The following is a 26,348-nucleotide window of genomic DNA, read 5'->3' on the forward strand; positions in this document are numbered from 1 at the left end:
ACCTCCAAAAGATTTTTCTGATGGAATTATTATTTTGATTCCAAAAAAAGGAGATCTGACAAATTTGGACAACCATCGCCCCATCAGCTTATTAAATACTGATTACAAGCTCTTCACCAAAATGATTTGTAATAGAATGCAGATAAGTGTTGAGAAACTCGTAGGACCCGGACAAAGTGCATGCATACCAGGGCGATCCTGTATTGAAAACTTGAAAGATATGCGTAGGATAATGACTAAAGCTACAGAAAGCAAACGGTTCAAAGGTCTACTCCTTAGTCTCGACTTGGAAAAAGCCTTCGATAAGGTTGACCACGCTTTTTTATGGAAAGTGCTAGGAAAGTTTGGTTTTCCAGACCAATTGATTCAATGTATTCAGCGTTTATACGGAAAGGCAACATCCAAGATTTTGTTCAACGGATTCCTGACGCAGGAAATTCAAATTAGGGTAAGTGTTCCCTTAGTTGTGGGTGTTCCTATAGTTGCGGTAGTGCCGTTTTCACTGATTTTATTACATTAACCACAGAACCGACACTGCCAATCGAAGTATTGGCTTGTTGATACACGGAATAGTTGAAAAGAGCGTTCAAATTGCTTTAAAACTGATGAAATATCACTAAAATTCCTAAAACTTTACTTGCTTGAACCAATAGTTGCGGTAAACTGTTCCTATAGTAGAGGATCCCATAAGAAAACAACGGATACCGCAACTATAGGAACACAAATTAAAAATATACCGCAACTAAAGGAACAGTGTTCCAATAGTGGAGGTATTATTTTTCACTGACATGCCGTGGATTACTGCGATGAAATCATTTTTCTCATCAAGTCAACGGTCGTTACTTCCCGTTACAACATTAACATATACATTAATTGCGCATCTTGAATTTAGCCGTTTAAATGAAGTTCAATCGTGCTTAGTACCTCCACTATTGGTACATCTACCCTAGGTCGTCTGTCAGACAAGGCTGCCCTCTGAGCATGTTGTTATTTGTTTTATATGTGGAACCTCTTATTCGGATGATTGATCAAAGCCTGCTCGGGGTACTTGTGTATGACAAATTCCTGAGAGTGATCGCATTTGCGGATGACGTGAATATCTTTCTTCGAAACTCGGAAGAGCTTGATAACGTGCTGAATATCATAGCTATTTTTTCAAAGTTTTCAAAGATTAGCTTAAATCTGAAAAAATCAAAATTTTTAAGGATCAATAACTGTCGTGGTGGCCCATTCCAGGTCCTAGAAACTGAAAATTTGAGGTTACTAGGAGTTACTTTCAAATCCTCCTGGAACGATACTGTTGAATCGAATTATGAAAAATTATTAGGTGAAATGAGGCATCGTATTTGGCAAGTGTCATTCCGCAACATGTGCTTATTGGAAAAAGTTTGGTATGTCAACGTTTTTGTTTTATCGAAGTTGTGGTATTTGGCCCAGATTTTTCCTGCGAAAAATCTCCATTTGGCTAAAATTAAAACAATAGTGGGAAACTTCATATGGAAAAATTGTATTTTTAGAGTTGATAGGCGACAGCTTTATCGCGATACTGATAGTGGTGGTCTTGGCTTGATAGACCCAACAGAAAAATGTAAAGCCCTTTTTGTTTGGAATTTCATTAAAAACAATGACGAGAACTGTGAAGTTGGAGAAAAATATCTTCTAAATTTTAAGCATATGTCTAAATTAACACGGAATGGAAAGGAATGGATAACACTAATACCCCAATTGGACAATGGTCTCGATTCTGTGAAACTGCTGTATCGATCGTGTCTCAGTTCACAAGGTTTCACACCTCTTGTGGAATCATTATATCCGCAAATAATTTGGGCTTCTAGATGGAAAATCTTAAGTTATTCTTATCTTCTTGCTGAAGATAAATCAGCATTGTTTCAATTATTCAACGACCTGGTTGTTAATAAACTGAAAAAGGTCCAATACGGTATCGGTGGGGTTGAAAATGACTTCTGTGAACGATGTGGATGCAACGAAATTGATAGTAATGAGCATCGTATTAACCCTTTGGGGCCTGATTTTTTCAAAGAACTATTATACAGTTTTTTAAACGCCTTTTAATAGTTTTGGTGCTCAAAATACTAAACATAACAAGAAATGATGACAAATATTTTTTTTTGGGAGGTGCTAGGTCTTCCAAACTGCTCTTGAGTTCATAACTTGAAGTCTATGCTTGTAATAACAACCTTGTTCATCATACAAGGTGATGAACTGTAATCTACCAAATATTCTGAACCTTCTGAGTGTTCAGCAAATATTATCAGATCATTTCGAATGTTCTAGATTATCTAACTTGTCGGGATGTTCAGTACATAAGATCTACAACGCGATGAGAGTCAGGATTTAGTGGTAATAAATTAATAACCACGAAACGAAGCACTTCCGAAACATGGTGTATTCGACAAAGTTTCCAGTCATAATTAGCGACATCTATTGGGAAGCACCTATAAATTATGTCACGTAAAAATATACTATTTTCAATCCCCCTGCTTTTCACCTTTTGTTTGAGAACAATTTGTGAAAACGTCAGTAGAGTCTAAATGCGTAAACGAGTAGAAACACTTTTTGAATATATGTGTTTGTCGACGAATCTTCTTCTTTTTTCTTGGCATATCGTTCCCACTGGGAGGAAACTGGCTTCTCAGCTTAGTGTTAGTTTAGCACTTCCACATTTATTACCTGAGATCTTTCTCAGCTAATGACTTTTTTGCATGGATATTAGAGATGGTCGGGTCTTTGATCATTTTACCGAGAAAAGTTACTGGAACAAGGGTAGACCTGAAGTTCTGTACTCTAGGGTAAATTGGAGGGCCTGGAATATCACCAACGTTCCTTGAACTAGCCAATTGGTCTGTGAGAAGGTTCAGTGAACATGGTCGATTATATAACTTCACTCAGTTTAGAAGGAAATATTACTGGAAAAATAGTAGACCTGAAGTTCTGAAGTCCTGGGGAAATTTTGAAATATCTGCAATACCTCAATTGTTCCTTGAAACAGCATATTGATCCATGAGAAGGTTCAGTCAACATAGTAGATTATATAACTTCACTCAGTTTAGAAAGAAAAATTACTGGAACAAGAGAAGACCTGTAGTTCTGAACTCCAGAGTAATTTGGAGGGCCTGGAATACTCCAAACGTTCCTTGAAATATCTGATTGATTCGTGAGAAAGCTCAGTGAACATTAAATAACTTCATCGTTTAGTAAGAAAATTTACTAGAACAATTGTAGATCTGAATTTCTGAACTCCGCGGTAATCTGGATGGCTCGGAGTACCCCAAACGTTCCTTGAAACAGCTAATTGATCCTTGAGAAAATTCAGTGGACATGTTAGATTTTATAACTTCACTCAGTTTAGCGAGATAAATTACTTGAACAAGTGCAGACCTGAAGCTCTGAACTCCAGGGTAATTTGGAGGGCCTGGAATATCCCAAACGTTCCTTGAAAAAGCTTATTGATCCATGAGATGGTTTAGTGAGCATGTTAGATTATATAACTTCACTCAGTTTAGTGAGATAAATTACTGAAACAAATGTAAACCTGAAGTTACGAACACTAGGGTAATTTGGAGGGCCTAGAATACCCCAAACGTTCCTTTAATTAGCCTATTGATCCGTGACAAGGTTCAGTAAACTTGGTAAGTTATATATCTTTACTCAGTTTAGCAAGAAAAAAAATACTGGAATAAGTGTAGACCTGATGTTCTGAACTCCAGGGTAATTTGGAGCACCTATAATATCCTAAACGTTCCTTGAAACAGCTTATTGATGCATGAGAAGGTTTAGTGAACAGGAAAGATTTTATAAATTCACTCAGTTTAGCGAGATAAATTTCTGGAATAAGTGTAACCCTGAAGTTCGGAACTCCAGGGTAATTTTGAGGGCCCGGAACACGCCAAACGTTCTTTAAAACATCCTATTGATACGTGCGAAAGTTCAGTGAACATGGTAGATTATATAACTTCACCCAGTTTAGCAAGAAATACTACTGGAATAAATGTGTACATGACATTCAGATTTCCAGGGTAATTTGGAGGGCCTGGAATACCTCAAACGTTTCTTGAAATAGCTCTTGAGATTCTCAGAGGTTGGTAGATTCTATTTGAATTTGTAATGTTATTGTTTTTAACCCAAACAATTACTGTTACGGTTGTAGATTTCAAAGAGTGTGCTTCAGGACAGTTTGGACGTCCTAGAACATCCCAGGAAATAGCAAAGCAAGTGAAATAGTGTTTTCGTTAAAAGAGTAATTCAGTATTATCTAGCCTGAACATCATTTATGTTCACAAACAGCATTTCACGCTTCGTATGTACTTATAGTTCAATTTTCCAAACTTCAGGATGTTCAGGATGTTCTAGGTTGTCAATTAGGTTATAAAGGCATATACTTCATATTTTTCTCTGATAAAAGAGTATATTTGGGACAACTTTGCCGAAGACAGTATATACATTTGTTCATTGGTTCTTTTTTTACAGACTTTTTTGTACTGCGGTCATATATGACCGCGCCTGCCCCAAAGGGTTAAAATGTGCAGCTCTTCGAAGGAAGTGAGGGACTGGGTGTGTAGAATTATACATAACACACTGAAAGTACAATTCAATGATTTTGAAGACATCTTAAGTTGGGATTTTGATTTAGAGTGTCCTCGTCAGAAAACTGTGTCTTGGTTAGCAGTACATTATATTGCATTCTGTGTACAGAAACATCCAAAAATAAGCCTGTTTGTATTTAAAAAAACATAAGAGAATTCAGATGGAATAAGAAAGAAAAAGTAAAAAAAAATATTTGGTGAATATTTAAATATTTGTTTACTAACGGTTTAGTATGTAATATGTAATATGTGGTTTACTTGAAGTATGTTTAATAAATAAATTGAAAAAAAAAAATTGAGTTTACACGAAAGTCGCATAAATAGGCTCGCAGTTACTAAAACCAATCATTAGATTGAGGCAATCACATCTAAGAAATAAAATTTAAAAGATATAAAACCATAATCAACGGTTTTTAAAACAGCGTGGTATAATACGCTTGTTTTGTGGTGAAGTCTAGCTATTTTTCATTTTTGAAGTATCTGCTGCATACAGTTTTATATCTCGTTTGGGTTTAGGTTTATGCGGCATAATTTTATTTTTACCTACCAACCATCAAATATAACGCACTTTGCCCACATCATTTACTCCCAATGTTGTTAAAATCGTTTTTGATTTTTTTCAGTGAAAATTTAAAAATTTTAACCGTGACGATCGTTCAAATCATAAACACATCGTATTGGATGATCGAAGTTGACTAAATCATCGATTATCTTGGAGATGTTGCGGTGGCACGTTTTACCCCGACGGCGACTTTTACACCTAGTACCCCTATTGGAATGTTCAATTATTTCAATCTCCCTGCAATGAGTGTTGCCACCGACAAAACCGTCAATCGATTGCGTTCAAAAATCGTTAATTGGCTGTTGAGAATAAGGCGGAAATCAATTTGAACATCATTCCAACGAAATCCGCCGAAACCCGATAGAGCTTCCCCTTCCCCCAAAGCTCAGCGTAGCGATTAATTTGCGCTTCAATTAATCTGATGTGCGCAATTACTGATCAGTAATTCTCACGACCAACAACGGTGGATAAAGCTATGTGGCGCCATCGAACTTTGGGCAGCATCATCTTCATCTTTTTCAACCACCACCGCCAGCACTTGCTTTGCAGATGACGAACGTTGAACGATCACTCTGATGTTTGGAAATCAGTTTGGTCATTTCTTGGAAGCAATCAGTTATCAGCAATCATAACCGTGTTCTTCACTCAGCGTTCGAACAATGATTCATAGATTTGGAATGATATGCGATTGAGCTAATCGGAAGAATCCCAAACAACTAATCGAATATTTCTACTGATTTTCTCAGATCTCTCTTCCTTTTAAACCATTTTCTTTTATATTGAACTTATGGTTTGCGGATTTACCTATTCTCTTAAAAAAAGTTGCACAAAATTCTCAAAAGGCTCTTCTAAATCTGTGTGTAATTTTTATAATTGTCCGACATTTCCCCGAATGCAATTTCCTCGATTGACGTTACCATTTCCCCGGAAAAATCGAAACGTAATTGATATACTGAAAGCTATTCATGATCCTGCTGCCAAAAACGTGCTAGCTGAAGTAAGATTGGACGAAAGTTGATTAATTTCTTAAAAAATCCATGTGTTTAAAGTAACAGATGTTCAAAATAATGTGCCACGTGCATTTGACTCAAAACAACTTAGATTTTCTTTGTGATAGCCTGATAAAAAAAGTGAGCTCATGATATGCTGTTTCATTGAAAGTGATATCCTTGGAGAATAGATATTTGACTAATGGACATTTGGCCGAATGAACATTCGGCTTAGTTTTGCTTTCTTATAATAATAGGCAGTTTTTTATATTTATACTGTTCCAATACTGGCACTTAGCTGATAACAATTCAATTTGAATTTTCACTTTTTTTTATTAATAGGCTGTTCTTTCACATTGTCTCGCATTATGATGCAAAGATGCTTTATTCGGTCAAACGTCCTCGTTTCTGACAATCAGTATCATTCGTGTCTGGTACACGACACTGATGACGGCCTTACAGTTAGGGTCGAAATACGCGTGTCTGTCAAAGGATACAAACTCTAATGGAGTTAAATGGTATAGTACTTAATTCGGTTTTTCATTTACTTCATTGATTTTCATTGATATATATGTAATCAGTTTTCCACATAAAAATATTTTTTTATGTCTTGGAGAGAAACAATTTTTCCGAACGTCAATTTTTCGAAAACGTTCCTAAATGGGTCATCTTGTCGAAAACGTCAAATACAATGAGCATGTTAGTAATGAATACTGAAAATGCTAATAATCGCTAATAAATAACTAAGAGTAGACGCTAATAAAAACTTACTAAGAGTAGACCGAAAGCATTGAAAATGCTGGATTGAAACATTAGAATCTGTAGTATTCGTTCATATGGCATTTGAAGTAGCATATAATTACCAGAAAAATATCAGAATCAAGTTCCAGTAGCTCTGTTAATTTTCATTGATATATTTATCTATGAAGAACGCCTTCTAATAAAAGAAGGTCCAATTTCTGATGAAATCAGTAATAGCTGCAAGTAGAACAATATTAACACAGCAAAGCTTGAAAGAACTGTCTACGATGTTCAGAAGGTGACTAGCTTTAAAATTATCAACTATGTTGATACCAATGATAATTAGACCAGTAATAAATATTAGAAAGAACACAAAAAATTATTTACATTTCGTCGGGTACATGTAAACTTTAAAACGTTAAAACCTTCTAACAGCAAGTTTCCTTAGCCGGGAATTGCCTGGAAAATTGATATTTTCGTTAGTATTAAGGAAAAACCAATTTTTGACAATAATGTTCGAAAGTGACCTATATCTCTAAAACTATCAGATACAGAAAAAAATGATGTTCTACAAACTTTTCATATTTTTCATAATCTTCAATATTGTAGAACATTTTGTTGCGCTATCTTTTGAAAAAAAATGGAAGCGAATTTCGAAAGCTATTAAATTTGGCGCTTAAGACACTTTTGCATATGACGCCCCTTGATCAGACAAACAAAAGTTCAGAAGACACCAAAACCCTATCTCTTATATTTTTCAAGTAATTTATTAATTGCACTTAATTTCGTTCTGTGGTTCAATGTGCAGTGCCGCATTCGACGGAATTTCAGCACCCAGTACAATCTACCTTCAGGAGGATCGTCCTTTTAGTTGAGAACATGGCCAGTAGAGGCGCTTTTCTGACTTGCACATTATAAACCTTGAAGGATACGAATGCAAACTTTTTATTATAAGATATCTCTAGATCCTGATGTTTTGGAAGGTTGGCGTCTTCGGCGAAGTGGTTCAGTAGGACAAGGGCTGACATGCATTCTGTTACGGAATAACGCCACCAGGCGGCGCTAGTAGGCATGGAACGTTTGTTTAGCAGATTGTTCAGTAGCCTGACCACTTAGCAAGATAGCATCTTCGACAAAGTTGTTCAATTATTTGAGCAAAATGTTTCGGGATATTGCCACCAGATAGCGCTAGTGAGCATAAAACTTTTGTTTTGCGGATAGCTCAGTAGCCTTACCACTTAGAAAGATGACATGGCCTCTTATATCTTGGACAGACATCTGATACATTTACCATGGTACAAGTTATCAAGAAAATTATTCCAAGGCTATCTTGAATGAAGACAATTTTCAGTATGGAACCCATTTCAAGATAATTTTACCATGGTACGTATACCACAAGTGTGTCATAAGTATTAGACAAAGTTGTTCAGTAGCACAAGAGCTGCAAAACGAAAGTTTCATGCTCGCTAGCGCTGCCTGGTGGCAAAATCCTAAATCTTTTGATTTAAATAATGTTAGCCCTTGTGCTATTGAATAACTTTGCCGAAGACGCCATCTTTCTAAGAAGTCAGGCTACTGAGCTATCCGCAAAACAAACATTCCATGCTCAATAGCGCTGCCTGGTGACGTAATCACCGCATGTCAGCTCTTGAGCTACTGAACAACTTTGTCGAAGACGCCAACCTTCCAAAACATCAGGATCTAGAGATATCATATGTTACAAAGCTTGCATTCTTATCTCTCAAGGTTAATAAAGTGCAAGTCAGAAAAAGCGCCCCTACCGGCCAAGTTCTCAACTAAAAGGATGATCCTTAACTCCTGAAGGTAGATTGTACTGGCTGCTGAAACTCCGTCGAAGATAGCACAGTGCTATTTCTTAACGCATACAAGATATCCAACAACACCCCGAAATCGATGAAATCCCATAAGCTCTGGGTCTCGTATAACGCTCTATCGAATCTCATAGGAGTGCGCGTTATAGGAATGCGCATTATGGGAATACGTTCAATAGGAGACCTGACTGTTCCTGGAGCGCTGGAGGAGTTGTCTCTAACTAAATGAACAAACTTCACATTCGCAAAATTCTTACATACCACTTATTTAGTTTTTATAAAACTTTATCAAAAACTAGAGGCACAAAAACCATGAGTGTGAACTACTCATCCTCTGATACCATATAAAATTATATTTTAAACAATCAAGTGGGATTATCGAGGGTGGATAGTATATCACCAGAATATGCGACGCTTTTTCTAACTTTTAGACAATAAAACCTCCAAACTCTTTTGCTTTTGTACATTATATGAGTTAATAAAAAAATACATATGACAAAAATGGTCCTACATATATGGCAGAGTTATGTTAAAATATACTACAGCAATCAGAAATAACATTCACTCTCGAAAATAATGCGTATTCACGTTCGAACAATTTTCACATTTTTAAGGGCCATACTGTAGGTCGAATTTTAACGCGGTTTCATTTTTCGAACAATGGATTTTTAATTCGGGTTAAACGAAAGTCCATATTGGTGACACCGAATTTGGGTTAACCGAAAACCGATATTGGTGACACATTATTATGCACATAGCAACTACCAGGGGAGCCCAGATTGCCGTAGCGGTAAACGCGCAGCTATTCAGCAAGACCCAGCTGAGGGTCGTGGGTTCGAATCCCACCGGTCGAGGATATTTTCGGGTTGGAAATTTTCTCGACTTCCAGGGCATAGAGTATCTTCGTACCTGCCACACGATATACACATGCAAAAATGGTCACTGGCATAGTAAACTCTCAGTTAATAACTGTGGAAGTGCTCATAAGAACACTAAACTGAGAAGCAGGCTCTGTCCCAGTGGGGACGTAATGCCAGAAAGAAGAAGAAGAAGCAACTATCAAAGCTAGATAGTCGTCGGCAATTCTATAAGTTAGAAAACCGTTATTATTGCGTTGCCTCAAAAACGTGTCTGCTACGAAATTTTGCAAAAGGTGTGATAAGACGTCACATCGGGAACGTCCTGCAACCACTCAGTTTTCGAATCCCAGCTTGACGCAATGTCGAAGAGAAAATGTTGGTTTTTGACCATTTGATGGCAGCATTTTTAATATGGCATCTACGAATACACCCAATTGTATACAATTATGTACAAAAGAGTCACACTGAAATTATCCAGATTGGTAAGTACTGCATGTTGATTCATATAAAACAGTTCCAGACTTTACAGAAGAAAAGAGTTCAGGCTAATTGGGCTAAAACCCTTTGCTTTTTAATACGTCGCAAGTCCTTCTTTCGGGATAAACTTCACAATAATATCACGCCAGGATCTGAAAATATAGTCGGAAGCAATCATATTTACAAGTACCCTGATGTAAACCTGATTATGATACTTGTTTTTAATTATGAATCGTGGTTTACGGCTAACCAGCCAAGTGGAAGTTTAACAACTACCGAAAAGCTAAACATTACATATAGTTTGCAATTGGATTAAATGGACAAATTGATGTGAAGTTTTGCGAAAAAGTTACACGTCTTCTCAGTGAGAATCGAACTCACGACTCCCTGATCTCTAGTTAGGGCGTGTTACCCCTACGCCATGAGAGGGCTTATGAACGCAGAAGTTAACCTGAATTCGATTTCAGCTCAATAATCATGTGGTCCCTTTTCGCAAAGTGCACCTCTTTCGGAAGAATTAGATCAGGGGTTTTCAACCTTTTTGCCGCGTAAAGCACTTTTTGAAATAAAATTGTTGCGCTGAGCACCTATTCGTTAAACGTTCAGCATTTGGGCGATGATTTTTCAATGGATCATTAAAATAACCAAAACGGCCGCTATGGAAAGAATAGATAGCAATGCTGTCACAATGTTAAATCCCATATACACTCCCGTGCATAAGTTTGGGTTCACCACCTCAAAAACATACAAAAGTGTTCTGTCCATATCTCTGTGATTACACGTCCAATTGAAACTCTCCAAGTCGCATTCGAAAGGCAAAGAGTTATTCTTACTTCGTATGTATTTTTCCAAAAACATTTTTTGAATTTTGTATACTAAATTTTTACTTAAAGTTGTGATATTTTTCAAAAAACACACTGAAAATTCATATTCAATTTCCTCAGCATTGGGTCGACCAAAATTTTAAATCAAAGTGTCATTAGAATCATAATCTTATATTCTTTGAAGAGACCCCACAAAATTTTGGCGGAAAAATCTGGAAAGTATTCAAAATCAATGAAACAGTCAGTCAAGTCATCGTGCAAAAGTTTGGGTTCACCCCTCAGTATGGTGTATCGTGCAAAAGTTTGGGTTCACCTGAACTTACCTAAATCTGTGAAATCTCAAACCGATCATGTACGCGCCATTATTTGCGCTCAAAAAAGCTTTAAACTGTTAAAATCGGTTGAAAAATGGCAGAGATATTGACAAAAATTATGTGCATGCGGCTCAGGTGAACCCAAACTTTTGCACGATGACTTGACTGACTGTTTCATTGATTTTGAATACTTTCCAGATTTTTCCGCAAAAATTTCGTGGGGTCTCTTCAAAGAATATAAGATTACGATTCTAATGACACTTTGATTTAAAATTTTGGTCGACCCAATGCTGAGGAAATTGAATATGAATTTTCAGTGTGTTTTTTGAAAAATGTCACAACTTTAAGTAAAAATTAGTATACAAAATTCAAAAAATGTTTTTGGAAAAAATACATACAAAGTAAGAATAACTCTTTGCCTTTCGAATGCGGCTTAAAGAGTTTCAATTGGACGTGTCATCACAGAGATATGGACAGAACACTTTTGTATGTTTTTGAGGGGGTGAACCCAAACTTTTGCACGGGAGTGTACAGTGGCGCCTTTGCTTTGATGCGGTGAGCACTGACAAAAACTACCTTCAATGATCCATTGAAAGGTTAAACATTTGCTGTCGGCGATAATTTTTAGCTGCAAAATTGGGTTTTCTCGAACTTAGTATGGAAAAAAACTGAACAACAAAAAAATCCAGATTTCAAACGAAGTATAGTGCTAACGAATAGGTGCTCAGCGCAACAATTTTATTTCAAAAAGTGCTTTACGAGGCAAAAAGGCTGAAAACCCCTGATCTAATTCTTCCAAAAGAGGTGCACTTTGCGAAAAGGGACCACGTGATTATTGAGCTGAAATCGAATTCAGGTTAACTTCTGCGTTCATGAGTCATCTCATGGCGTAGGGGTAACGCGCCCTAACTAGAGATCAGGGAGTCGTGAGTTCGATTCTCACTGAGAAGACGTGTAACTTTTTCGCAAAACTTCACATCAATTCTCGATTACTTTTTCAAATCGACGTAAGTAACTTCCATACGGGTTTGAGAAAATTAATTAAGAAGAATCACAACCTTTCTTCTAAAACTCTTTTAAAGTGAATCCCCTGTTTAACATTTTTTACCGCGTACATCGCTTAAATTTTGCATGCAATCAGCTCGCGTTAAAACTTAAGGTAATTCCTATCACTTCCCACAAAAATTGTATGACAAAATGATAAGCCGTTTCAATCAGTTACTTACGACGTTTTTGTATCAGTGTAAAATCGACTCAAGTAGTGTTTTGTTTTGATTCGTGGTTAAGTTACTTTGTCTCCCATACAACGGAGCGGCGAAACTAGCGGTTAGGTTGCGAAAGTGGAGAATCTTACTTTCGTCGTTTTGTAAATCCAGAAATTAAACGTTCTAGATGTGAAAAATCGTGTTGGTTTAGAGCGGAACGTGTAGAATTTCGTCTGCGAAACACGTAGGATTGATAAAGTATGTTTGTAAACTTTTCTGACTTGAGTCTGATTGAATAAGTCTTCGAGAATTTGTCCATTTAATCCAATTGCAAAGTATATGTAATGTTTAGCTCTTCGGTACTGATTATGATCCTGAACTGATTTCGAATCATACTTTTATTGCTTATCGTACTGAATATTTTCATAGAATCGCACTCAGAACAAAACCCAAAAGCTCATCAAAATCGCTCCTAGATTGAATTATCCTGCCATGCGTGCGGCATGCTATCTAAAATCCAAAATATGAAGCCATCATTGCACGAAACCGTCTAGATTTCTATCCACCGTAACCAGCACATATAGCTAGTTATTCAATGATGTAGGTTAATTTGGGGGGCTTCCTTAAGCTAGTGGTAACGTCCACGGCTACACACAAAGCCATGCTGAAGGTGTCTGGGTTCGATTCCTGGTCGGTCCGGGATCCTTCCGTAATGATAATTTCGTTGAATACCCTGGGTATAGAGTATCATTGTGCCTGCCACACTATATACGAATTCTAAAATAACAAAAAAGGCAAGAAGGCTCTCAATTAATAACTGTGGAAGTGCTGATAAGAAGACTAAGTTGAGTGGCAGGCTCTGTCCCAGTTGGGGACGTAACACAAAGAAGACAAAGGTTAATTTGGGGCACACGAGACCGTCATGCCGGTGCCATATGCTCTCGCTTTAAGAACCAGCCGATGACAATTGCGACGGCTGAAACAGACCATGTGAGCGCTGTTGTTGAACAATAATAGCATTTAATAGCGGACGGATTAATTTCGAGACATGCTCCGCAGCACCATGTTCACAAACCACATGTCCGCAAGTAATCATACTCAACAGGCACGTTCAAGTTCTAGAGTTCAAGGTTATGTCAAATCTGAGCAGTCTAGAATATTGATCCGCCGCGGCGGCAGGTCGTGATTGAAGTACCGTTGGTTATTTTTGGAAATTGTTCCGGAAATATACAGTCGTCGTCGATACCGGCTCTGTGGAAAAAGGTGTGGGAAATCCCCGACAGTCAGCACTGTTTGCGTTGCAATTAACGCATGTTTGACGAAACGAGATCATAACCTAGTACAATCATGGAACGACGAATGCAGCGAAATCAACCGTCCAGTCAGGTCGACTCATTGACTTATGGTTATTTGTCGGTCGGCGCGTTTCAATGATCCATGTTTTCGCACGGATCATATGTGGACACAGATGGAGGAAAGCTCATCGCAAATATTTGCCTGGGGTTTGCATTTGACGGACGACGCCAGAACAGATGTGTCAACACAGTCTGTTTGAAATTATATTCCAGGAAAGGTAACAAGTGCATGTTATTGAAACCAGATATCAAGTGGAGCTGTGGCGACCTTTGTTTGAAGCGGTAACTTTCTGTAGTTCTTTATTCTGACCAGATTTACCCTTTGAGTAAACCACGTTGCGTAATTCTGGGCTTTCCATTTAACTACGTGGAAATCGTTATCCATTGACCCGCAGCATGAGCTCTGCAATGTCAACTGCAATATACGTCATTTGCATGTGTCATGGCGTACACTTGGAAGTTGGCAGTCGTCGTGGCCTCAAAAATAGCCGAGACTTTGAACGACGTGATCTGGGCGTTTTTTATTTTCTGCAGTCGCACTCCTCCGGTAGAACCGTTGGCCCAACTGTTACAGCCCAAGTTTACAGTCTAGGCCGGCGATAAACCGGCAGAGATAGGAAACCACATACACAAGACATAACTCAGCAGCGTGACATATTGCACTTGTTTCGATTCTTTCTTTAACCCGTTTGGAGGATATTTGCATGTGTGATTCCGGCGACCAACGCGGAGGGATATCGCTGGCCAAGGTCAGGGCAGCCGGTAGGTCGTCGACAGTGAACATGAGTGGGTGGGGATAGGTGGAACCCCCCTAATCGACCAACTCCAAAAGGGAGGGATTGTTTGACAAGTCATCATCAAGCTATCGCATCCACTCGTGAAATCAATAAAATGCAAAAGTATATGGCGGAGGAAATTTACATTCGCGAGACGAACTTGACCCTGCGTGCGCCCACCTTACCCGACCAGAATCACAGAACAAGATCATAATACATTTTTTTTTTCAACGGCAGTTAAAACAAAGTTACCAAATTATACCTTATTTGTAGTAAGTTTAGTAACTGATTAACAACAACACTTGTTATGTTTTTGACAAATGACATTACGTTTGTCGTGAATGATGTGTAAAGTTATGGATAGTTATAAAATTTGAAATAATTTTGTTATTTTGTAACAACCTTGAAACACATTCTTTAATAAACTTGTAATTTTCTGCTGAGAGTTCGACTGTATTTTCAATGATTGATGAAATATCGGCAACGCAGTCTTTTGAGTTAAAAACGAGTTTTATTATTTAACCCGACGTTTCGACGCTGGTATGGCGTCTTCTTCAGGGGAAACTGTAATTATTTTATTGTTTACATAAGGCTTTAGTGTTAAATTAAGACAATTACTTACAATGATACGTTCGTTTTGTGTCTAGGGTTATGGCTAACTTTAACTGTCAAGTGTAATAATTTTTGGTACCATGCCCACACAGTTACGGATCACCCACAGTGACGGATCACATTTGCGTTCAACATCGGATAACTCGCTTAAAACATAAACATTGACGTGAAACATATTTTTCCCATGTTAAACTATTTGTTTTCTACCATTTGTAATGTTAAGCACAGCATTCAGCCGCTAAATAACGGTGTATTTGACAAATGTTTAGTTGGTACCACACAGCTATCATTATATGGTCGTTTTCTGTAAGAAGTGCCGTCAGCATTCATAAGCTCCCACAGGTGGTAAAATTCAAATGTTATAGCATAAAACATGCTTGTTCGCTTCGATTGAGTATGAATTCATTTTTGGGAAAAAAAATTCTTGATTGTTAATTCTAAATACCGAATATTAACGCTTCTAACTAGTGATCCATAATATGGACCAGGAAATGATTGTTTACCACGGTTATGGATCACTTCCAAATAATGTAGATTTATACCATTTTAAGCGTTGGATTCGACATTTTCAGTCAATAGCACTAAGGATAAAACTAATAAAACATCAAGGTTTGTCAATTTCGCTTTCAAGCAGACAAAAATGGGTGGAAAACTTGATGTGGAGCGAAAACAGTTCATGTCTCAGTTATTACAATGCAGTATCACAAAAAAGGGCATCTTACCCTTGTTTCCAGCTCTAACACTGTTTTTTTGGCAGAAGTATGTGACACATTGTTAACTTTTGCCAAATCATGCAATACAGATGCATTGAGTTGAAAATCTCTTGATGTTGCGCACTGATCCATAATATGTTACAATTTGATCCATAATATGAAAATTGATCCATAATATGGTTTTCAGAAACCGATACAATTTTTAATTTTTATGCAATCCTATGTAAATATTACACTCAAAACAGTTTACTAACCGAAGTTCCAATTTGGAACGATTCAATTCGTGCTTTTGAATTACAATTTTTCGTTTTCCATGTCGTTTTATTGAATTTTATAGGTTGGACTCCATACTATTTGATCCATAACTGTGGGGTCATGGTACATGCTGTAAATTTGGCGAAAGATCGTTATTTTTCGTTTGAGAATCACTGATGAACTTTTAAATAAACTTACACTCAACTGAAATAAACTTTAGGATATTTCAAGCTATTTTTCGAAACAATTTGCGCGCTTTATCTGTAGAATTCTTAGTTGGACCTTCACTGTTATTTGTTGCAACGGTTTTCTCTTGCATGAAACATTTCTCTGTGTGAATTATTTCCTTCTATCAATCTCGTCTAATTAAACTTGTAATAATTTCAATAGGATTTTCTTTTTTCTCGTTTGATTTGGTGCAAATTATGTTAAAGTTTTTGTTATTTTTCATACTAGTTTTACATGTTTTATAACAAATGTAGATATAAAAAAATCATATCAGAGAAACACTTTCAGTAGTAATCTATTTTCTTCCATCTGGTCGGGAAAGTCGGGGGTACCGTTTGGACTGGATGCGTTCGAACTACGGCTACGTCGGTCAGATTAGGAGTGCAGTAAAACTTGAATCGTAAAACTGGTAGCAGTAAAAGTTACAGTTACTTTGTAGGTTGGGGTCAGCATTCGAGACTGCTTTGGCTATTTCGCAGTTATGTTTTGCAAAAATGAAGCCGACTCCTCGAGAAATTATTGAGAAATGCGATTTTGTAAAGACAGCTAGTTCAATGTTTCTAATACAGTGAAAGTCTGATTCTTATTAAAACCTTGGCTATTGTTGCTAAATATTTATCTAACAAAACTTCAAATTCCGAAATCTACGAAGGATCTTACAAGAAATTCGTAAATGTTCATGATAGAGAGTTGCTTAATAACAAACAAAAAAATATACTACTACTATTTTTGGCATTATGTTCCCACTGGGGTAGAGCCTGCATCTCAGCTTAGTGTTCTTAAGAGCACTTCCGCAGTTATTTACTGAGAGCTTTCTTCCACAGTTATTAATTGACAGTTTTATTTGCCAAAGTTGCCATTTTTGCATTTGTATATTGCGTGGTAGGTACGATAATACTCTATGGCCAGGGAAGTCAAGGAAATTTCCATTACGGAAAGATCCTGCATCGACCGGGAATCGAACCCAAACACCTTCACCATGGCTTTGCTTTGTAGCCGCGGACTCTAAGTTACAGATATTTAAAAGTGGTGAAATTTGATTCCGTACAAATCAAAGATTAGCGAGCACGATTCTAAGTTTTTTCGACTTATTCTGGATGGATTTTGTCATGTTCGATGGTTGTCTAACTAACTTTCTTGCCCTTCTCCCCCTTGCTAAAGACGTGGTCGGGGCCGTTATTAATTTTTAAGTTTCGTGCTCTCAGTTTGCACATTGTGTATGGTAAGCTTATCCTAATCCCCATCCATTAAATCTCTGTGTAATTTTGATTGTTCTGGTTTATCATAAAACTGCCAAGTACGAATTGTGATCTACTCTTATGATAATGCAATATTTTGAAAAGGATGTTATTTTTACGTTCGCAATAAATGCAAGTGACGTCTAGATTCCAATACACATTTTCCTGGTCACTCATCAAAAATTTTGAACGAATTTCATCACGAAATGTCATGAGCGTAGTCTGAATTCCCATCGGAGGGATGCAAGCGATTTAAAAAAATAAATTTACGAATTTCATGCTAAAAGATCATTATACCCTTTTGTATGGAACGTTAAACTTTGAAGGTCAGCCACATCATTTAACTTTCACAGTTAGCAAAGAGTTCGAAACGCGTCTTGGTTCAATTCGTTATCGGAGTAATGGGTCCATTAACGCTTTAAAACGAATCCGGAATGGAAAATGCTTGAAGATTCGATTGGTAAAAGTCCCATTGAACGACAGTCAAGCCACGGGATATGAAGATTTCATAAAGTTCTCCTAAGAATTCAAAAAAAAAAAAAGATTTAAATTTGCATTTCGTATAGGAATGACTCCCAGATTTCTTCGGCATCGCTTCCAGATCTTCCAGACATCAGACAGAAATTCCCCAGAAATTGTCTTCGGTTCATGTAGAGGTATTCCCAGGATTAAGTTTTGATTTAATTTGTAGTCTTCAAGAAGATGTTCCAGAAACTCCTAATGGTAATCTATCGAATCGATTGCTTTAAAAATAGAAGGCACGAATTAATAAATTCCACACAAACATTTATTCGGAGATTTCTCCGTGAACAATTCCAATGATTTTTCTGAATACCACTCAATATTTTTTTATCACCTAACAATACATCTAATTTTCCAAAAGATAGCTTCAAATAATTCCTCTTGAATTCATTCAGGAATTACACTTGAGATGCCTCTTAAAATATATTAAAGGATATTGTCAATGTATTACAAACATCTATTCAAGATTTTCTCTTCTCTGCCAAAAGTTGTTCATGAATTCTATAAAAAAAAATCATCGTGTTCTTCCCCGAGGAATATTTCAAGAGGCTCTAATGAAACCTATACAAAAAATTTGTCAACATTTCTTTCAGAGGTATCTTTTTTATTTCAGATCCCCAATATTCCCACATATATTTATCATATAAGAATTTCTTCATGGATTTCTATAGAAACTTCTCTAAAATGATGAGAATAAATTCATCAGGAGCTTTTCTTTAAACATTCAAAGAGATATTTTGATAGAATTCCCTAAGAATTTCATGTATAGATTTTGTAATAAATATTTCCAAGAATGCTCCGAAAATTCAACGAAAAGTTTCTTATGGCATTTCTTCTATAAATTATTTTTTTTTCAGGAACTTCTCCAAGGATCTGTCCAGAATTGTTTTCTAAGAATATCCCTTGCAGAAAGTCAGGAAGCTGATTCTACAGAGAATGTTTTGGTGGTTCATTCATAGATAAATGATAGTAATCCCTGTAAGATGCATACAATGAAGTCCTGAAAAATATCTGGAACAATTTGTAATGCATCTGTGGAATGATTCGTGTTTGAATAGTTGGAGAAATCTTTAGAAAAATTATTAGATTTTTTAGATAAGAGCGGTTCCATTTGAATTCGAATGTCGGTTTACTTTTGTATTTTTTGATTTGGATGAAATTTTGCACATGCTTTCTTTATGCCCAAAAATGCCTTTTTGCATCATCGGCTCGCCATTTTGACTCTAGCCTTACTTTTGAGAAGGGCCTAAGAAAAAAAAATCCTTAATAATTTTCAAAAAATTATAACTTAGAAACGGTTTGTCCGATTAGTTTGGTGCCTTCCGCAAAGTTTTAGGTTATTGTTGGGACTGTCTGGAAAAAATATACAGTGATACCTCCATGAGTCAATGTTCCATAACTACTAAAATCAAAACTTCATGGTTACTATGATGGTCCGCTTAAACAGCTTTCCAAGGCATTTGTTTCCACGACTCGATATTTCCATGAGTCGATGGTCCCTTCAGATATTGACTCATGGAGGTTTAACTGTACACTGTAAAAAAAAATGTTGTAATTTTTTATATATCGAAAATAAAGCTTAAAAATCAATTTTCTCAAAAATCGTATTTTTGTTTTTTTTTTAATTTTTTTATATGTTAAAGTAGACAAAAAATGAAGTCTTTTGCAGAGTGGGTCAAGATGGATAAATCATGGACAAAAAAGTTAAGATTTTTTGAAAATAGGAGAATTTTTGAAAATGGTCATAATAAACTTTTTAAATATTTTTCAACTCGATTTTATGAAAGTACGCAAAATTTACAACAAAAAAGGTATACGGAAAAATCAGGCTAACTTTTACCGTTTTAAAGATACAGCGATTTTAATACAAAATTATGATATAATTTTCAATTTTCGGTCATTATAATATAACTTAGAAACGGTTTGTCCGATCACTTTGGAGTCTTCCGCAAAGTTTTAGGTTATTGTTGGGACTATCTGGAAAAAAATATACACTGTAAAAAAAATGTTGTAATATTTTACCATTTAATCAACCTTTTTTAAAAAATCACAACTTTTTTGTCCATGATTTCTCCATCTTGACCCACTGTGCAAAAGACTTCATTTTTTGTCTACTTTAACATATAAAATTTTTTTTGAGAAAATTGATTTTTAAGCTTTATTTTCGATGTATAAAAAATTACAATTTTTTTTTTCACAGTGTATATTTCATTTATAAAAGTTTCCAGATAGTCCCAACAATAACCTAAAACTTTGCGGAAGGCACCAAACTGATCGGACAAACCGTTTCTAAGTTATAATTTTTTGAAAATTATTAAGGATTTTTTTCTTAGGCCCTTCTCAAAAGTAAGGCTAGAGTCAAAATGGTGAGCCGATGATGCAAAAAGGCATTTTTGGGCATAAAGAAAGCATGTGCAAAATTTCATCCAAATCAAAAAATATAAAAATTAAATTTGGGAAAAAAGTCGTCATTTTCTGTGAAACCGCTCATAAACAACTGGACAGTGCGAATCCATTCCTAAATTATTATTCCAAAGCAACTATTGAAACATTCCGAAATCTCATAAAAAAACTATCGAAGAACGTTTAAGAAAATTAAAAAAAATGTACAATTATTTTTTTAAGGATGCTCTAAAATATAAACAGCAGAAATTCCTACACAAACTCCAATTGTGCGAGGTACTCTGCAAACTTCTTCAACCCTAAAAGGTATTTCTGGGAAAATATCTATGATTGAATCCAAACAATTTAAAATAAATAACTTTGAGGAATCTCATTATCAATTTCTCAGGAAATCTCTGTTCAGGGCAATGCAATATTTGGAGATGTTTTTAGTAAAATTCCTGATTGTCTCTTTGAAAATTCCAGGAATATGTCCTGCAGGATTATTTTGATAATCTGTTCAAAATACAGTTAAATTGCTGAGAATGATCAACACAATTTAACTTTAACAATTTAACAAGGAACTTAGAAGAATTTCTGAAAAAAATTGTAATAATTCTTGGAAATATTCTAAGAGGTATTCCTAGACAAATGTCTAGGATGAGGTCTAAGGTTGATTTTCATCAAGAATATATGGAAAAATTTGAAATATTGGAACTTTTTGAGGAATCATTGATGGAGTACATGCTGTTATTCATTAATTTCTAGGAATTTCTAAAGGAATTTCTTGAATTTACTAAGAAATAGAATAAAAAAATATTAAAGTGATTCCTACTAAAATATAATTTCTAATGCGTTTATATTCTGATCGAGTTCTGATCTCCGCTAGAATTCTTGAAACTATTCATGAAGCCTTGTGTTATGAAAAAAGTTCTGATAGCACTACAAAGATACAATCCCAAACAAAACCTTGAACTATTGCTAAACACTCGTTGAAGGAATTGTTATATTTAGTTACGATCGTTTTTGTTACACTGGTTGTTATAAACTAGATGCAGGATGTTGTTAAAATTAATAAAATTTTGCACTACAGGTATTTTTGCGATGAAGAATATTGCCGAAGACCGCGAAACACTCCGACACTTGTGAAAAAAGTTATTCAATGAAAACATATTTGCAAGGCAACGTTGATTAACACGTAGAATAACACAGCCATTCCATGAAAAACCGATCTAGTGAGTCACCGAATTTCGTGAAAATTTGCTATTTTGTTCCTTATCCGAAATAAGGATACACGTATTTTTGGATTTTTTGATTAGGGTGACCATTTCCGAAATAGGGTGACCAGAAACATCAGGATTTTGCAAAATTTTTATTTTTAAAAAAATTATAACTTTTGAACCGTTTGACCGATTTTTAATCTTTTTGGACGAAATGAAGGCTAGAGATTTTGACTTTTCAGGAAAAATATAAAATTTCACAAAAGTGTGTTTTTTACATAAAAAACTCAATAGTTTCCGTTTTTTTGTGTTTTGAAGGCCTCGGGACCAAAAGGGCTACTACTGTTCTCATTTCTTGAAAGTTCAGAAAATTGTACGTCTACTGTCAAATTTTCAGCGATGTATATATTTTAGTTTTTGAGATATATTTTTTTGAAAATAAAAAATCAGTCATTTTTTATCGGCACACACTGTAGGTCTCAGCGCATTAGATTTTTTATTTAAAAAAAAATCATAACTTTTGAACAGCTTAACCGATTTCCAATCTTTTTTTATGAAATGAAAGCTTAAAATTTCAACTTTCCAGACAAAATTCAAAAATCTGGTAAAAATATGTTTAAACGTGAAAAAATATAAAAATTTCTAGTTTTTTTTTTAGGAAATTTCATTTATTTTAATGAAAAAAAAAAAATAACTTTTCAAAGTTTTCTATTTTTTTCTATTTTTTCTGAAAAGTTGTAATTATTTTAAAAATAAAAATTTTGAAAAATCCCGATTTTTCTGGTTACCCTATTTTGGAAATAGTCACCCTAATCAAAAAATCCAAAAATACGTGTATCCTTATTTCGGATAAGGAACAAAATAGTAAATTTTCACGGAATTCGGTTACCCACTAGAACGGTTTTTCATGGAATGGCTGAACAATAATAACAAAATCGGTCAAAATTTCCGAATAGTCTATGCTTAATAACTTTTTTCACAAGCTTCGGATTGCTTTGCGGTCTTCCGCAATGTTGTTCATCGTAGAAATACCTGTCAAGATCTGTATTCATAATTTTTATAGAGGTCAATGGGCGACCTCTGGCGATTTTTCTTTGAAAAAGTAAGTTTTCCCATAGTAAATCCCATACAAATTATGAACGGCTGGCGCTAAAATATAGTTTCTACGATGGAGCTGAAATTTTGCACAGTTTTTATGGGACCTAAATGCAATTCAAAAAGTGGACTGGAGCGAGAATCTAAATTTTTCATATAACCGTGTCCCAGGCTATTGAGCAGCTTTACCAGTCGATCCACTGAGTACTTCTGCAGGTATGGGAGGACGAAGAAATGCCCACCGGCTGGTTGGATGGCCTCATACGCCCAATCTACAAAAAAGAGCACAGACCGGAGTTTGCCAATTACAGAGGATTAACCCTGCTGAATTCGGCGTATGAAATACTGTCGTGCATCCTGTTTAACAGACTGAGTCGGCGAATACCAAGCTGGTTTTTGTGAGGGCCGCTAGACAACGGACCAGATGTTTACCTTGCGAATGTTCCTAGATAAATTTTGGTAATATAACTTGCAGCTCCACCATCTGTTTATTGATTTCAAGGCGGCTTACGATTCAGTAAAAAAAGCTGTGGTAGATAATGTCTAAACATGGTTTTCCGGCGATACTAATTAGACTAATACATGCTACGTTGGATGGAATGAAATCAAGTGTTCGGATTGCAGACGAGGTGTCAATTTCGTTTGTAACTTTGGACAGATTGAAACATTGAGAGGCACTTTAGAATTCACTGTCCAACATTGCAATATTGGGAGATCTGGCGTGCAGAGAAACGTCACTATCACCATACGGTCACACATGCTCCTTGGCTTTGCGGACGATATCGACCGCAGGTCAGTGGAGGAGGCCTTCGTGTCTCTGAAGAGGGAGACAGCAAGGATAGGCCTGACCATTAATTCTACCAGAACGAAATACATGGTTGCAAGTAGAACTAGTGGTAGGTGTGGTGGTGCAGGTGCTGAGGTAGTGTTTGAAGTTACATGTGTCAACGACGTTTCCCAAGGATCAAAAGACATGTTGCGGCTGCGAATTGAGTCGGATTACGTAACCAACCTAGATCCTACAACTTGCAAACGGAAACGAACTTCGCCCTACATAAAACATTGATACTTCCGGTGACTCCAGCACGAAGCGTGGGCAGATCGGAAATAATTCGGTGTTTTCGAGAATTAACTCCTGCGAACATTACTAGGTGGGAAACTAAAAATGGTTTATAGCGCAAATGCATAAATCACTAGTTATATCAATTGAGTAGACAGACTTCGGTGTGTTGGTCACGTAGTACGAATGTCGCAACCAAGTAGAGGAAGACTACGAATACCCTGGTTGAACGGTTGAATCGAAGAGGACTCTATATGTTCGGGGCAACTGGAGAAGTATCACCCAAGATAGACGAAGATGGAACTTTACAGTACGCCCGGCAACGACATGACGCTACGCTGTTACCAACAAGGTATCATGGTGGTAAATGGAATGTTATTGTGGTGATCTTTGTTGGAGTCATTGACCCAAACTTTGGTTGAATGTAATTTTTATAGTTGTATGTAATTTTAGGCATTCATGGCATTTTTTTGAAAATTTAAGACACGATTGATCAAATAATTACAACATCAGATCTTAGTTTTAAAAAAATACGCCAATGGTGAGGAGTGGGTACAGCCATAGCTAGTCTTTTCCTTTGGATATGCGCATAATATGCTCCATGTAATATACTGCTCATAACTGCATATTTGTAACGTTCGACAAAAGTAGGCATTGAGTAAATGGAATACCAAGTGTGAATTTTATGGCAGTATGGGATGAAACTAAATTTTCTAAAAATTACCAAGAATTCAAAAGTACTTATTTGAGGCTGAAATTTTGCACAACTCATATCGCACACTGGGTGCATAATCAGAAAATAAATCTGATAGAAATTTCATCGCTACTTCATTACGGGACTCATGTATGATCTCAATGTGACTGTTGTGCGGTTACAATAGGCCTTTTCATGTGACAGGTTCGTCTATGCATTTGTTTACATCGGTGGTGGACCAGTGCATACACGAGGCTGTCATTTTCATAGAAGAACTGTCAAAGAGCTTCCCGATCAGCTGTTTTGAACGTCATGTGAATAGGTCTATTGCCAATGTGACAAAACAACTTGGTATTTTTTTTTTTCAGATTTTCTAGAACAAACTCACAGGTTTTAGTGAGTTGATAGAAATAATTTATGATTTGATGACTCTCCACGGTATAACTCGAAATTGTCAAAAATGTCAAATGTGACGAATATGTAGATACTAATAATTATTATAATAATAGTTCATCTCTTTCAGAGCAGCTTGCAGTCAATCGGCTCTGGCACAAAACTTCACTATTTTTCATTAACAACGGTAAGAAACATACAATGTTCACACCTTTTTGCACTTCTGCGTTGCGATGGATATAAATAGTGCGAAACAAGCAATAAAATTCCTTCAGCACATCATACTTCGCAGTATGCATACCAAATTGTTTATACCGGAAATGCATCCTGCCCAGAAAGATAAAATCCTAGATTCTCGCAAGCTATTCTGGTATTCTGTTTGAGCCTTCATTCATCAAAACAACACTACAGACCCGCCCCGGAGGAAACCATTCCGGAGAACCCCGGGAGTTGATTTATGCTGATTGTTTGCTATTATTGTACTTGAATATCATCATGTTTGCGCTTCGCATTCGCATATGCAACGCACTCATCGGGCCCCGCGTCTCAAAAGCATTCGCAAACGGCCGAGGCGAGCACGCGGACCTGGGTGGGCGTTGAAGTCTCACTTCTCTCTACCTTATAGAGCCAATTTGCATAACGTGTGCGAACTTGCGTAGCGCTCCGCTTCGGAAGAAACGGAAAGTGTTTTATCTGCGGTTGATGGACTTCGAGCGTTGTTCAGGAGATTGTAGGCGGTCAGAAGTGGCGCGTTAACTCCGTCGACGGTGCGAAATTGTTTATATGGATTCTTTATATGAGCATTGCGAGGCGGTTTCTGTTGTGACAATGGAGACGTCAAGTAGACTAAATATTGCGCGGAGCTTAATAGGTTTTAAGTTGAGTGGCACTTGATTTGTTTGTACCTGGTACTAGCAGTCTATATTGAATGCTCATCACTTCTGGATAGCATCAAATGACTTCATAATGGTATCGGAATAACACACATTTCCCGCTTGATTCCAAGTCATCCATATATAATCTTATCTAGGTGATGACCCACAAGTTCTGCCCGGCAATCCGGGTGGATTTGCAAAGTGGTCGCATAAATTAGTAGTCGGATTAACGGGCAACCTGTCAGTAACCAGTTATCGAAGTCCCAGGCCGTATAATGTGTGCTGTGCTGCTAGTGAAGAAGCCACGCTAATATAATAACATACATCTAGTCGCATCGTTAAATTTGCATACACAGTTACCCACAGTTGGATTTGAGTCAATCAATTTTTCCCGGCGTTTAGACTGGGGGCCGGGGCCGAACAACCGAACGACCAACTGCCCCACCGACCTACACCGACAGAGAGGGTGATGATCGGCTTTTTCTCACAATTTGAAATCGTCGCCGACAGACGCCACCTCTA

General features: G+C 36.6%; 1 protein-coding gene and 1 long non-coding RNA gene across 2 annotated transcripts in view; both read right to left on the reverse strand.

Annotated features, from left to right (window-relative positions):
- LOC5572076 (serine-rich adhesin for platelets) overlaps positions 1-26,348 on the reverse strand; it is a 170,245-nt gene that overhangs the window by 52,763 nt on the left and 91,134 nt on the right. The gene's annotated exons all lie outside the window — the stretch shown is intronic.
- On the reverse strand, positions 15,037-15,286 carry LOC110677136. Its single transcript, XR_002500982.1, has 2 exons — positions 15,162-15,286; positions 15,037-15,103 (listed from the first exon to the last, which is right to left on the reverse strand). It is a non-coding gene; the product is annotated as an uncharacterized LOC110677136 (long non-coding RNA).

Source organism: Aedes aegypti, chromosome 2, assembly GCF_002204515.2.
Source record: "Aedes aegypti strain LVP_AGWG chromosome 2, AaegL5.0 Primary Assembly, whole genome shotgun sequence".
Lineage (NCBI taxonomy): Eukaryota > Metazoa > Arthropoda > Insecta > Diptera > Culicidae > Aedes > Aedes aegypti.